The sequence below is a fragment of the Pezoporus occidentalis genome, unplaced genomic scaffold (genome assembly GCF_034315485.1).
Source record: "Pezoporus occidentalis ecotype Australia unplaced genomic scaffold, CSIRO_AGI_Poc_V1 ctg35, whole genome shotgun sequence".
NCBI lineage: Eukaryota > Metazoa > Chordata > Aves > Psittaciformes > Psittacidae > Pezoporus > Pezoporus occidentalis.
The window spans coordinates 6436801-6450704 of NW_026915483.1; the positions used below are offsets into that span (position 1 = coordinate 6436801).

Below are 13904 nucleotides of genomic sequence, written 5' to 3' on the forward strand. Positions count from 1 at the left end.
GAAAATTCAGGAGAGGGCCAATTGCAAAAATAAGGAAAAGGGATTTTCAGTGGTTTGGATGTATGAACACTCCGTTGGGATGACGAATGAAAGGGGGTTTTAGCACAGGGAGCGCAGAGGTGAACGGGGCGGGGAGGACCGTCTGCATCAGGTTTTCTGACTCTTCAACTTCTCTGAAAAGGAATAGCAGTTCTGTACTCCGAGAGGTGGGTGAAATGGGGCCGCGGGATGCTGCGCGGTCCCATCCCTGACCTGTTTTTGGCGGTCCCGCGGCTGTGATAGCTGCGGGGGTTCTTGCAGCTGGGACGTCCCCCCGGGTTCAGCCATTTCTGCATCCCCTGCGCTGCCTCCCTCCGGGCTGGCCGGAGCTCCCCGTGTCCCCCGCCCAGCCGTGACCGGGCTCCGTCGTACCCGTGGCAGGGCGGTAGGCGGGACAGGCAAAGCCAAGCCGGGCCGGGGCTCTTCTCCCTCCTTCCTCGGTCCCTCCCTCGCTCCCTCCCCAGGTGCCGCCAGGAGGAGCGCGGCGGGGCGGAGGCGCCGCTGGCTCCCGGCTCTCGCCGAGGTGTTATCGGACCGGGCAGGTGAGAACCACCGAGCGGGACCAGGGCATGTCTGGGGCTGGGGGGAGCTCGGCCCCTGGGGGAAGGCGGGCAGCGGTTTGGGGAGGTGCGGGGCTCGTTGCCATGGCTCCCTGCAAGCTCTGCCGGAGGAGATAGCGATGCCAGTCACGGAGGGACCTCTCTTCCTCCTCGTGGGTGTGCAGCGGGGCTGGGTTTGGGTGGTTCAGTGGGTTTTTTTCCTTGTTTGTTTTTTTTTTTTTTTTTTCGGGGTGGAGCGATTAATTTGGTGAGCTGGGACGGCGCTGCGGACACGGCGCTGCTGCCGCCGCGACCTGCAGGTCCGGCTGCCTCCGTCCGCGCCGGGCTCAAGGTAACGCCGGGGGTGCCGGGTTGGGGACCGGGGTCGGTCCCGTCCCCGCTGGGGCTGCCGGGTGTTGCGGGGCGCTGTGTGTTCAGCCGGGGGGGGTCCAGCCGCTGCATCCGCTCGCTGTGCCGCGCTACCTAAAGCCTCTTCAATGACTGTTTTTCAAATCTCTTTTCCCCATGCCGCACCTGGTCCCGCACCGCAAGCCCTGGGCTGCGCCCTGAGAAGCAGTGAGGGAGCCGGGCTGAACTCAGCCTAGCGGAGGGGCGAGGAGATGCCCGAGGAGCCGGGAGAACCCCGGGGGGGCCCCGGGGCGCAGTCCCTGTGTACCCATCCCAGTCTCCCCGGCGCTGTCCCCGGCGCCCTAGGGGCTACCCCAGGGTCGGGAGCGGGTCCCGGCGCTGCGGGCGGAGCAGCCGCTGCCCGGAGAAAGTTCTCAGGAGGGTGCGGAGCTCGGGGGGGTCCGGAGGTAAAGGCAGCGCTGCGGAGGCGGGCTCGGCTGCGGCCCGGCCACTCAGTCTCGCGCTGGTTTAGGTGGGCTCAAGTTCGCAAGCAGGGGTGCCGCGCATCTGTGGCAAACACTTGTTCCTTCTCTCCTTCCTAACGGCTTTGGAGCGTGTTATTTTACCCTGCAATAACTAAATAACGACAAAACTCCCCGGTGTTTTTCTGGGGGAGCGATGTGTGATGTGCTGCGCTCCAGGAGAGCTGTTAAGAACCTTTAAACCTTCGTGTCTTGCGCTGTGTGCTGTTAACGCGTGTGGCACGATCAGAGCGTCGGCAGTCTCAGGTTAGGTTTTCATAATGCAAGTAAATTCTGTTTTCTGGTGGTCGGACACAGGAAATAGACTTTTCATCTATCACTTCTATGATTAATGTTAACCTGCTTCGTATTCTGGGATAGAAGGGAGGTAAGCTGTGGTATGTTGGTTAACATACAGGTATTCAGCCATAACTCAGCAGATGGAAAGCAATCTCAGTGTTACATAGGAGTAGTTTATTCTTGAAATACGTTTTGGAAAATTTCACCAGAGACTTAACAGGTGGTATTTTTGTTTGATTGTCAAGGGTTTATTTGATATGGCTGAGTTAAATACCTGTTATGTAGCTCTCCCAAATACCGTTCCATTAGGAATAAATAATAAATATTATGAGGTTAGTTGCAGGTCTGAGGAAAGGAGATGAGGAATACCCTGACCCTTAAAATGAATATGCAGTCTGCCCATTTGTGAGCACAGGTGCAATGTAGTCTTGCTGGATGTGTGCATGTGATCCTTCGCCCATTGGTTCCCATGATCCTCTGCTTGGCTCTTACTGATGTGAAGTATCAGAGAGCATGATTACAGAGGTGTGAACACTTTTCTGTTGCTTAAAAGTAATGAGTTTTCTTTGTCTTTCTAAAAAATAAGACGAAACCAACCCCCACCTCTCCCACTGGCTCATTAAAAACCTGGAAAATTCTCGTTAGCCAGTTTCTGTGGTCCTAACTTAGGCCACTCACCTGTGTCAGTGGAGTATGGCTTACAGAAGAACTACAAAACAGGACTATATTTTACTAAAGTAAGATGAAAAAGATAAGAACCAAGGTTTGCAGGAGGCAATAGAGTTTCTGCAGGAGTATTGCACAGTATACATAATTATCATTAAATATCTAGTAAAAACACCAAGCTGTCAGCGGTCCAAGAGTGGTAGAAGTTTTGCTGCATGCAACATGCAGCTTTCAAACCAGCTCATTCTCTAAGCTCTTGTTAATATTTAAGAAAGTAGGAATAGAGTGAATTCTGAAAGTGAGGCTGTTGTGGTGACATAAAGAGACTGTACTTTAGCTAACATTTTGATTACATCTAACTCTCAGTGTGAGTGAATGTGGTTATTATGTATATGTGTCATATATATTTAGTATGTGTTAAGTAACTGAACCCAATGAATGAAAATATAACAGTCCACTTCTTTATTCCAAGACACCTGGCAGATAACCCCTCTTTTGAATGAAAGATTACATTATTCACAACATGTATGTTGAGCTGCTTGGATTGTAGCCATCTTGTTTGCCAATAAAGATATTCTTTATCACTTACGTTTGGCATGAAAAATGAAGAAAAAAGGTATCTATGCATTACATACAACGATGTTGTGGACAGTTGCTTCTGTGATATGAAGAATGTGTTCCTTTCCCCAGTGGAGGGGACAGGGTCTACTTTAAACACTACTAATTAGTTCAGTTTATCTTGCATGTGTTACAATGCTGTACTCAGTTAATTATAGCTTTTCCTATTAGCCGTATGTTAAGAGTAATGAATTAACATATCACACAGATCAAAGTGTGATCTACAAAGTTTATCTTGGAGGAAAGAAAGTATTGCTGTGTGGCAGGAAGTCCCCGTGGCTTTCCCAAGGCGCAGATTTGTTGGAATTCCTGAGCTGGTGCTTCAGAGCCTGATGAATGACTTGAATTGATCACAAACAAGTGACACTGGAGCTCTCTGTTGCTTAGCAACCTCCCAAGATGCCACAATTTCTTTTGGTGTATTTGTCCAGTAAAGTCGCAATTCTGTTTTGTTAAATATCTTTTTCTTCTAGCACAAAGCCCACCTTATAACAGCATTTCATTATGTACAATTACAATTGATGCTTCAGTGCGGAACCTGGGGAGCAGCATGGGTATAAAAATAAGAGCAGGAATCTTACTTGTAAGCTGTATTCTGGTGGTGATGTGCTCAGTGTTTTGTAACAAGTTTCATTTGTCTTTTCTCAGTTAGACTTCTGTTCAAAACCCAAAACCATTAGTGAGACAAGTAAATCTTAACAAAGACAGTCATCTACCAAATGCAAACTGGTAACAGTTTCCCTCATGCTCTCTCGAGCTGTGAGATCCTGCAAGGTCTTGTGTTGTTGCCCCATGCTCCATTAGGAGTAAATGAAATACAACATGGACATCAAACTGCGTATTATGAATTATGTCAGGGCAGTCTATCCCATTCTGTCACCCATAGGGCTGGAGACTTCTAGGCTGTCCACGGAGAAGACACTGGTTTCTAATGGATCTATTTTGTGTAAAGAAATAACAGATTTAGAACTCACAAGGCAGAAGGAAAATAAATGATACTGTAGTTATACATACCCAAAGCACCAATATTGGCTTTAACCAGGTTGTGGCATCTTGTGCACAGTGCTACATGCTGAATTATTTTTTTATGTCAGTAAAGACTTTATTGGTACTCTTGGGTCCACATATGCTGGAATATTAGTTCTGGAGTGCACCTTGGAAGGGAATCTTGCAGTTGTCCCATCGTCACTTACTGTGCTTTGGTTTGTGCTATGGGGACACCCCACAAACTGGATTAATTTTTGGGTGAATCTAAGCCAGAATATCTGTTTCAGGCATTTACTTTGTGCGCTTCAGCTGCTAATGGGCTTTTCATCTGTGGCCTCCTGCCTAGAGCTGAGGTGAAGTCTTTGCAATGTGTGTAGGTGGATTTGGGATTCCCAGCACTGTTTTGCTCTGCTTATCTACATCCTTTTGAGCCCTTCTACTTGCTAATATAGACATATTTTTTTCCTTCTAAAACTGTAACTAAGAGAAAGCATACTAGGGCTAGGAGAACTGCAGGCTATCATGGCATTATTTTGCTTAGACAGGTGTTGGTATTCTGCAAGGTTTCTTCCTCCCCTTTAGTGAGAAGAAGGAATCCAGGTATTTCTCTGTTTTCTAGACAAAAAAGCTTGGGTATTGCATACTTTACTGGTGTGTTGGACTGGAAGGGGATGTTGTAGCAGCGCCCATAATAACTGCTAATATATTTGGACCACAGTGAACCAAATCTCAACCATTGTCAATATTCCTAGGCTAAGATTATAGTTCACTGGATGTGTACTTGTAATTGCCTTTCTAGGCTTAGATAGATTCAGGTAAAGATTTAGGTACAGGTGAGCACGTTTGATTTTTGTTGTGGGTTTTTTTTCCTCTTCTTTCTAGGTAATAAAGACAATGCCCAGACCTCAATATTGTTGTCTGTAGGGTTTTTATGTGTTTTTTTTTTTTTCTTATCCCCAGCTATTCTCCTTGTATCTATTCTATGCATTGATTTCTGTAAATGCATTTGCATACCAAAATGCTGATTAGTGCTGGCCATTGTAGTGATTGCCCCTGCATTATAAATAGATGAAGGTACATGGTAATATTTGGTGTTTTGGGTTTTTCCTCCAAGCATCCAGGCACCCACATAAAGGCTATATGTGAAGCTATGACTGCTGTTAAGATGCGTTGTTTTCTGAAGTTGCAGCATTCCCTTCCAGATGTTTCCTTCTTCCTTCATTACACCTGAATGTATAAAACTCAAAACAATGCAGATGGAAAACAGTTTATCATTAAAATTAGTGTTTATTGTTACAGCCGAACTAGTGTTTGTTGTTTTGATTGTGACCTCCACATGCAGATCCTGCTTCATGTAAAATGGACAAGATTTATGTTGCTTTCTTCATTAGAAATTTTAAATCTTTCTTTATAATTTATTTTGACCCTCACTAGCCCTCTCTTTTCTCCATTAAGCAAAAAAATGGCCAATTTGTCTTTTCAGGTAGTTTTCTCCTTTTGCTGAGTCAGCAACAGGGTGAAGTTAAAGTAGAGGTGTGATAGGGACAAGACTCAGAGAAGGTGAAGGGGAGATTGGGAGAGCAGGAATAAGGCTGCACAGAAGAAACAGAGTTGTCTGGATCCAGGCCTGAGCAGCTGGGGGAGAAGGAGCCAATAGTGGAGCCTGGGCAGGGTTGTTCTGTGAGAGTGCAGCTTTCGAGGACAGTTTTAACAAATGGTTCCTTGTCTGTCTGTAATAGCTGGTCTGTCAGCCAGGCTGTGCTGCCTCGGGGACAGCTCATGCCAAGCTCCCAACAGGTAACCTCCAAACAACTGCTTTCTCTGTGGCAAAACTGGTGATTATCCTAAAGTCCCTGTTTCATCCTCCCCACCTTTGTACTCAAGGAATGTGGAAAAATGAACCTTATGTACCTGCTATGGATCTTTTCTCCCTGGGCTGCCCCAGTGCAGCAGCAAAAAGTTCACCAGTGACCTTCATTGTGAACGCTCTTGGTCTGCAACCTGGACCCTGCCACTGCTGGTCCCACCTGCCCAGTGGTGCTCCTGCTGCACTTGCTGCTGCCTCCTCCTTCTCCTCCCGTTCATGGGAGTGTGGAAGGCAGCATGTGGGTTGTGAGTACATAAGTGCTTGTGGCTGCTGGATTTTTTTAGAGATGTTCAGGGCTATAACTTCAAAGGTGGGATGGACCTGCATGAAGGGATCTGTGATTGCCGGGAAGTGTTAGTGCCCTCATGCATAGAATGTTTAACTATAAACAAGCCAAGCAATGAAAGTGCAGGACTCCAGTTCCAAGGAAGCGTATCTGAACATTTCAGTAAGCCAAAGTCCTCCTACCTTTCAATATAGTTTAATCAGATCACTTTAGTGCTTTGAAAAAATCTCATTTCAAGTGTATCCATTTTTTGGGAGACCCTGGAGACAACTCTGAAGGGTTGGCGGTCGTTATTCAGGACAGCCTCCTGGCTGAAATTAATTGGATAGGCAGTAATCCCCTAAGAGGAGCAGGGAAAAATAACTGCAGAATTGGGCCCATCCACCTTTCAGTCTGTGTCTCCTTTGGTGACTTTTCAAGTGTGACACAGCTAATTCTCTGTCAGCCTTTCCTGCTGGCTGACACAGAAGAGGTGGCTTTGAATGCTGCCTGCTGTGCTTATATGGCACTTGAAGGGAAGCGAGGACTGCCTTTAAGGGGTGTATTCCCACAGCTTTAAAGTATATTTGAAAAATGCACCCTTCAGTTATGTCATGTATATTGCAGTATTAAAACCGATGGAAACTTGGAACAATGTTTCAGTAAAAAATGGCTGGTGCCATTGTTGAATCCCCAGTGCTTGAAATAGAATTAGTCTTGCTGAAAGATTGTTCTGTTTATAGCAAAAGTAAAATTATTATTCCAAGGGTAGGTTTTTTTTTGTGTTAGAAAATACCACAACAACGCTTTCAGCTAACAGTAGTCATTAACCCAATGTCTTGCTTTGGTTTTTTGGACATACAGAATACACCATTTTTTTGCAGTATACTGAAACCAGAGAATTGTAAATAATAAAAGATTGTCTGTAGGCTTTAAAGCATTCACATCTTTTTCCCCAAGAGTGATCTCAGCCCAATGTGGTCTGCCTGTCATATCACTAGAATATTTCCCTCTGTGGTACTGGGTTTTTTTGTGTTAGTTGATACAGGTCTTTGTGCATGCTTCTACACATGCCTGTTGCCCAATTTTACTTATTCATAGGCAAAATACTCCAAGCCACAGTATGTCTGCAGATTTCAGTAAACTTATTAACTAAAACTGGGGTTACTTCTTGAGTATTTAACTGGATAAGGGTCCTGTGGTTTATTTTTCACAGGTTATCCTTTCATACTACTCCTCCAATGACTTTGTTCTAGTTACATTTCATTGTAGGGAATAAATTTTAGAAGATTTTTATTCTAATCTGGTATTAGTTCGGAGAAGGTCCTATCTGATCTTCTTGGTCATGAGACAGCTGAATAAACTGTATTCAGTACTTTGTATAATTTCTGCTGAAGCACCAATTAAAACTGTAGCTATTTTGGTAATTAAAATCCCAAATCCTTTGGGATAAATATTCCTTTTGTTACCTTTGAACAGAAGAAAATAACACAGAAGTGAACTGTTGGTGTTTGCGCTTCCTAATGGAAGATTTTATTTAATATATTTTTGTAAGTAATAAACCAGGTACACTGTGGTGACTCTCAGGATTAATATTGCACATGAAAACCACTGGTGAAGTCATGGCGCCACTGAAATAGATGGTCAAACTTCCACCGACCTCCTCAGAGTCAGGTTTTTGTCCCAAGAGTGATGAAAATCTAATTTACAACCTAACCAGTTTGAGAAATAGGCATAATGGCTCAGGTCCTTGACTGAAACAAATTACTGTGGTTCAGCTGAGGATGATTGAGTTGCACTGACTTACACCATCTGGGCTTCTGGAGGATTGTGTCCAACCTCCACACGGGCTCACCCTGTCCATTGCCAAGCATGCTGTAACAGGCTGTGTGCACAGGCTCGCTGGAAACAGGCGTGTTATGAGCTTTATAGTGGTGTTTCCTATCGAGTGGCATATTCTTGTCTCGCATTCTGATTGGAAACAAAGAACCAGGAAACAGTAATGAATATTCCTGTTTTCTGAGTCATACAAATTACGAATGTCATACTGTAAGCTGTGGAGTAACAGTGATTAAAGGACTTTGCCAGCTGTACAAAGCAAAGGCATACCTACTTTATTAAATTTACTGAAATCCACAGTAATTGCTCAGGGTTTACTACCTGCATGACAAATACACCTTTCTATTATTGATTCTATGAGGTGTGACTTAGGCTTTCATCTAAATCTGGGATTTTTATTATCTCTGCTTATTGTGTTGAATTGCAGCATCCCTGCTGTCTGTGTCTGTGCAGCACTCAACTGGTGATTTTGCCCACCCCTCTTTTCAGCTTATACCTGCCCAGACGGTGCCTACCTGCTGGGAACCGCTTGCACTCTCTTTACCTTCACATTTCCCGAGAAACTGCTGAAAATTGAGATCTGTTTGAGTTGTATAATAACACGAAGCTTTATTAAAGGTAAAGTGCAGTAAGTGTGGTGGCACTAGAAAGTAATACAGCCGGTCTGGTTATGCAGCCTCTAAAGAAAAGGAAGTTTTTCCCATTTACTTACACATGTGCAGGATCCTACCTTTCAGAGCATTGTACCTAATTATCCTGCCAGCGCAGCAAATTTTCACTGTCAGCCATTCCCCCTGTCAGACATCACTGTGCAGTGAAAGCTCACATAATTCCAGCTGCATAGCAAGGTGAAAATTTCATCTTTGGTGTATAAGAAACATGCCTGAGTGTGCATTAAAAAACCCAGAATCCCATAAAAGAGCCCAACAGGCAACAAACATGAAGGGCTATTCACAGACCTTATCGTGTGTATCACCAAAAAATCATCTTTGTATTCAGCAGACAAGAAGCATTCTTTATGCAAACCTTTTCCACTGTCATCCTCCAAAATGAATGCTAAGCTTGTCTGTGCACAAAGCTCCTTGTAGTGGGTGGTGGTTATACCAGATTTTTTATCCTTATATAGGATAGGATATAGGAAAGAGAACTATATGTTTGCAGTGTTGATTATATAATGTATTCACTGAAAAGAATAACGTATGCAAACTTCTGAAGCTTGGGCAATGGCAATCCATTTAACCATTTATTGCTCTTTGTATTTTATAATTCCCAAACCCTAATGTCCCCAGAGAGGGAATGTGCCCTTAAAAAATTTTAGGCCTTCAAATTAAGTGAATTTAAATTCACTCATTTGCATACTTTCTTCCTTTGTTCTGCCTGAATGAGAGATTACTTCAGTAATTGAACTGTAACTTTGCTACAGGTAAATAATGTAAGACATTTTATATTCCAAATGCTTGACTGCGTTAGGGTTGTGTGGTGCTAATCTGGCAATTTGCAGTGCACCTTTGAGAGGAGATGGTGTCCAGTCCACTTAGGATCACTGAGTGCTGGGCTGGCATTTGAAAGTTCAATTAATGTATGGTGCTAAATGGGCTTCTCAGACAGTGACTCCAAAGGATGCTGAGAGGTGATGAAGCAGGTATCCCTGATAAAAAAACCCTTCTTACAGAGGTAATATCATATAGATAAGCCAAAGCTGAATTCTCCTAAAAATCAAACTTTACAGCTGAAACCTAACAATGAAGTCTCTGAAACAGCATTCATGAGCAGACTGTGGTGATAGCCTTTGTGGTCTGTATTGTTCTTAGTAGCTGGATTTGGCTTCTCTGTACCTGAGCGACAGGTAAGCTGGGATGTGTGGACAGAAATGGTGGTGGGAGGGAGAGGCAAGACTGGTGAAAGGGATAAAATGTCTGTTGGAAAAGGTCTTATTTAGTGTCTTTGGAAAAGATAGGGTGATGTATCATACAAGGATGAAACAGTATTTTTGATATCTATGTCTCTTGGTGTCCTGCGGAAATACTGGAGGAGCCCATGTGCGCAGAGGGAAAGCAGAAGGAGGTAGGGGATGATTGTTTGGTTGTCTGGAGAGCTTGCCACCAATCCAGAAAAATAATGGATAAATTGATAGAGAAGTGACTTCATATAGAGTTAACAAATAGATAATTAAGGCCAGTCACCATGGCTTTCTGAAAAGGGAGCCCATTCCTGGTAGGGTTATCCTGGGTTTGATAGATATGAATTGTGGCAGACTGTTAGATTTGTTATTTCATGAAATCTCAATTAGAAACAAACCAATCCAACAAAGTTAGCATGTAGAACTAGTAGCGGTGTTGTTTAATGGATTAAGAATTAGCTAATAGAGCTGGAAAGGTGCTTGTCCATGGGGATTATTCATTGAAAGATGTGGAGGTTTAGCACGGTTTCACAAGAGTGAGAACTAGTCCTGAAACTGCTTAACATCTCTATTAATAATCTGGACACAGAAATTAAATGACTACTGCCAAAGCTGTGGACGAGGCAATATCTGTAGTGTGGAAATAATGTTATATGGAGTCGACTGACTGTGTCTGGCAAGGTATTGCCTCTTCTGTCCTCCCAACAATCCATGATTTAATCAATGCACTGGAAGAGGGCAGCCTTAAGAAGAGGGTGAAAGGATATGGCAGGGTCACAGCTGATAAAGGACTTCCCAGCAACAAAGAAAGGAAGATGTCTCCACAGTAGGATGCTATGGTTTAGTGAATAGTGGAATCCTTTGACACAGGGTTTTCATCTGAATGCATGAGAACACTGGAACGCTATGGTCAGTTCTGGTGTCAACAGCTGGGAAAAAAAGAGTTTACAAAATTGAAAAGTCAAGAAAATAACCACAATATTGATTTGAAGAGTGTAGGAAAATTCCCTGCAGTGAGAGATTTAGAGAGCTCAATCTGCTTAGCTCATCAAAAAGAGGATTGAGAGGGGACTTGATTACAGGGACAAGTATTTTCATGGGGAAAGCATATCCAGCTTTTTAATCAAAAGGAGAAAAGAAAAATAAGATCCAATAACTAGAAGCTTGAGCCAGACAAGTTAAATTAGACATTAAACACAATTTTTCTGTCTGTGATTAACCACTGGAATGAACAATGATGTGTTCAAATCGAGATTGGATACCTTGTGGATATGATCAGTTAAACACAAGATACTGGATATGAGTTGCAGGCAGTAGGGAAAAGTACAGCAGCTGGTGACGTATAGAAGAGTGCAAAGGCCTTGAAATCTGTGAGCATTGAAAGGACAAACAAAGGAAGAAGATAAGAAAAAGCAGGAACATACATTGGAAGCACAAAAAGGAGAAATAGAAGCACCAAAAGGGCAAAGAAAGGAATTTAATCTGGAGAAGGAGCTTCTGTTTCAAAGTGTAGGAGCATATGTCTCAGCAAAGTGAGTTTTGGCATTAGAAACACCTTGAGTGCTGGCAGTGCTGAAGTCATCTGTTCTGTAGTCAAAACAGCAATTTTGGATTCAATGCTTTGTTAATGATGATGAAGAAACCTCCTATTTGTGGTTTGGGCTTTTGGCACCATTGGCTCCCTGCTGTGAGAGAAGACTGTGCAATCAACTTTGCTTGGACATGATGGAACTGAGGGCTGTATCCTACCAGGAGAGCCATGCCCTGCTCCCCAGAGCAAGGGGCAAATCACGTCTTGTCTGGGCAATGGCATGATTTACCTTTTCAGCAACGAGCTGTCGCTGTCATCCCTTGTGTGCCCTTCACTTTATTAACATCAGTGTTACACATACAAGTTTTAAAAGAAATGATGAACGTTTATATCATTAAAAACCAGCTTTTGGGAAATTCAGCAGGGAAACCTATGTGGCCTTGTCTGTTTTTGATGAGCATTGTCTGTGTATATTTTTGTCCTGTTGAAATAGTTTCACCAGATCAGTGAATGTCATCTTTGATAAAAGAAGAAACATTCTGTATTTCGAATGCTCACAGTGCCTAATAACCACCTAATCGTTAATTTAAATGAAATTGTTTTTCTTCTGTGAGGAAGTGCAATGGTTCAGTCAAGATCATGGGGCAGGTGAATTTGCTGCTGGGTTTGTTTTTTGTTTTGTGATCTCCAGTTATAATGAAAGTGAAACAAATGCCCTAAGGACTGCAGGTCACTTTGATATTGTGGAAGCTCTTTAGCCAGGACTGGAAATCTCTTTTCCAGAAAAAATGTTGAAAGTGCTGTCTTATGCCCACAGTAGAGAATCCTGCGGTAATTGTTATGTGGACAGAAATAATTCACATGTGTTATTTTTTACAGCTCCGTCACAAAGCAATTGCCTTGTTTAGCAACATTTCCTGTATTGCTTTTTTTGGATTTCAAGTGAGAATTTATTTCAGGATCTTTACAATGGAAATTTGCAGCATGTTTCATTTGGACTGTTTAACAGAAACATAAACTCTGTGATCAATTAAAGCACCCAGTTACCTGCATGTCAACATGGGCCAGCTATTTCTGTCTCATATGGCCATAGACATTTAAAATTCCAGCAACACCAAATAGCAGTTTTCAGACTTCTGGGCCAGAGTGTGGATATTTTCAGGGCTTACAGGTATTACCTTATTACTCCTTATTCCAAGGTAATATCCCCCTTGGAACTAGGAAGACTGATGAATTGTAGTAAACTGTTTTCTTGGTGGGGAGGAGAAAGGGGGAATTCAAGAATGTCCACATTACCTGTAATAATTGACTAACTGGGCAGTAATTATTCCAAAATACTGTTGGAAGTACATAGACCTTGATGATAATTTTCTCTCTCAATGGACATCTGAATAATTGTCTTTGCCTAAGGATTCCCTAGAAGCTGTTCTCAAATCAGAGCAGCACTTCAGCATTTAACTCATGACATTGTGGCATCCATTAGGAACGCAGAGAGGTAGGAATTATCCTATTCAATCCGATTAAAGATCCAATTAACTTACAATCCTGCCTCTGTTAGTAACTAATACTAGATGACTTAACACCCTGGGAAAAAACCCCAAACCACCACAAAAACCAGCCCCAAACCTTCCTCCCTCCTCCCTTGTTCTCTCATTATCACAATTAAGGAACAAAGTATCCCTGAAAGATTTCCTTTTATTTTTTTTTCCTCTCCTTACCAAGCGCTTGCTGCTTAGCTTTCATCCTGAAACATGCGATCAATAGCCCTTATAAATTCTTACCCTGACGTGGAAAGTATTATTATTAGCACTTTAAACATCTAATCATTCTCCTAATCATCATGCCCTTTTATCAATAACATTTTTGTGTCAGAGAGTTCACGAACTTAATTATTGTGATTTTCTTTCCTGTTTTGAATTTGCTGTCTCTTAACTCCAGTGTGATCATTAAAATGACTATTTGACCTTGTTTCACCTGTTTTCATAAATACTCATATCTGTCATGTTCATTCCTTGAAACTCTTCATCTGTACATGAAATAGCAATAATTCTTTTCATTCCTTTCTTAAAGGGACCTTTAATATTTTCTGTATTTTTGGCCCATTTGGTCCAATGTCTGTAATTTCTGAATGCCCTTTGAATGCAGCTATACTTAGTGTCAAAGGTAAGAATATATTAACAACACATCTAAATTGCTAATCTTGCACCATAATTATTTTTAGTCCATTCTAATGCATTCTGTACAGAGCCTCCTATCTCAGCTGCATCTTGACCACCTTGGCCTGCCGAGCAGATACTTTCTATTGGAGTGATTTTTCTTTTTTGTAGAAAGCAAGCAATCCAATAGAAACACTATTCTCTTTCAGCCTCCTGAAGGCCAGGGGCTATTTGGTGAATTTAACTTCAGTTAAATAAAATGAAACAAATCTATTATGACCCTTTGAGAAAGTCTCATGTTTTAGATCATAGGCCATTTCTAAATATA

The 13904-nt window shown here is 42.7% G+C and overlaps 1 protein-coding gene across 2 annotated transcripts in view; it reads left to right on the forward strand.

Annotated features, from left to right (window-relative positions):
• Positions 1 to 418: 418 nt before the first annotated feature.
• The window catches only part of CHL1 (cell adhesion molecule L1 like), a 143895-nt gene continuing 130409 nt past the window's right edge, over positions 419 to 13904 (forward strand). Inside the window, exon 1 of one of the 2 annotated variants that reach the window (XM_062630357.1) lies at positions 419 to 581. The gene's annotated coding sequence lies outside the window, so the exon portion shown is untranslated. Of the gene's footprint in view, positions 582 to 816; positions 931 to 13904 lie in introns of those variants that run through there. The other variant, XM_062630356.1, reaches the window with a different exon arrangement.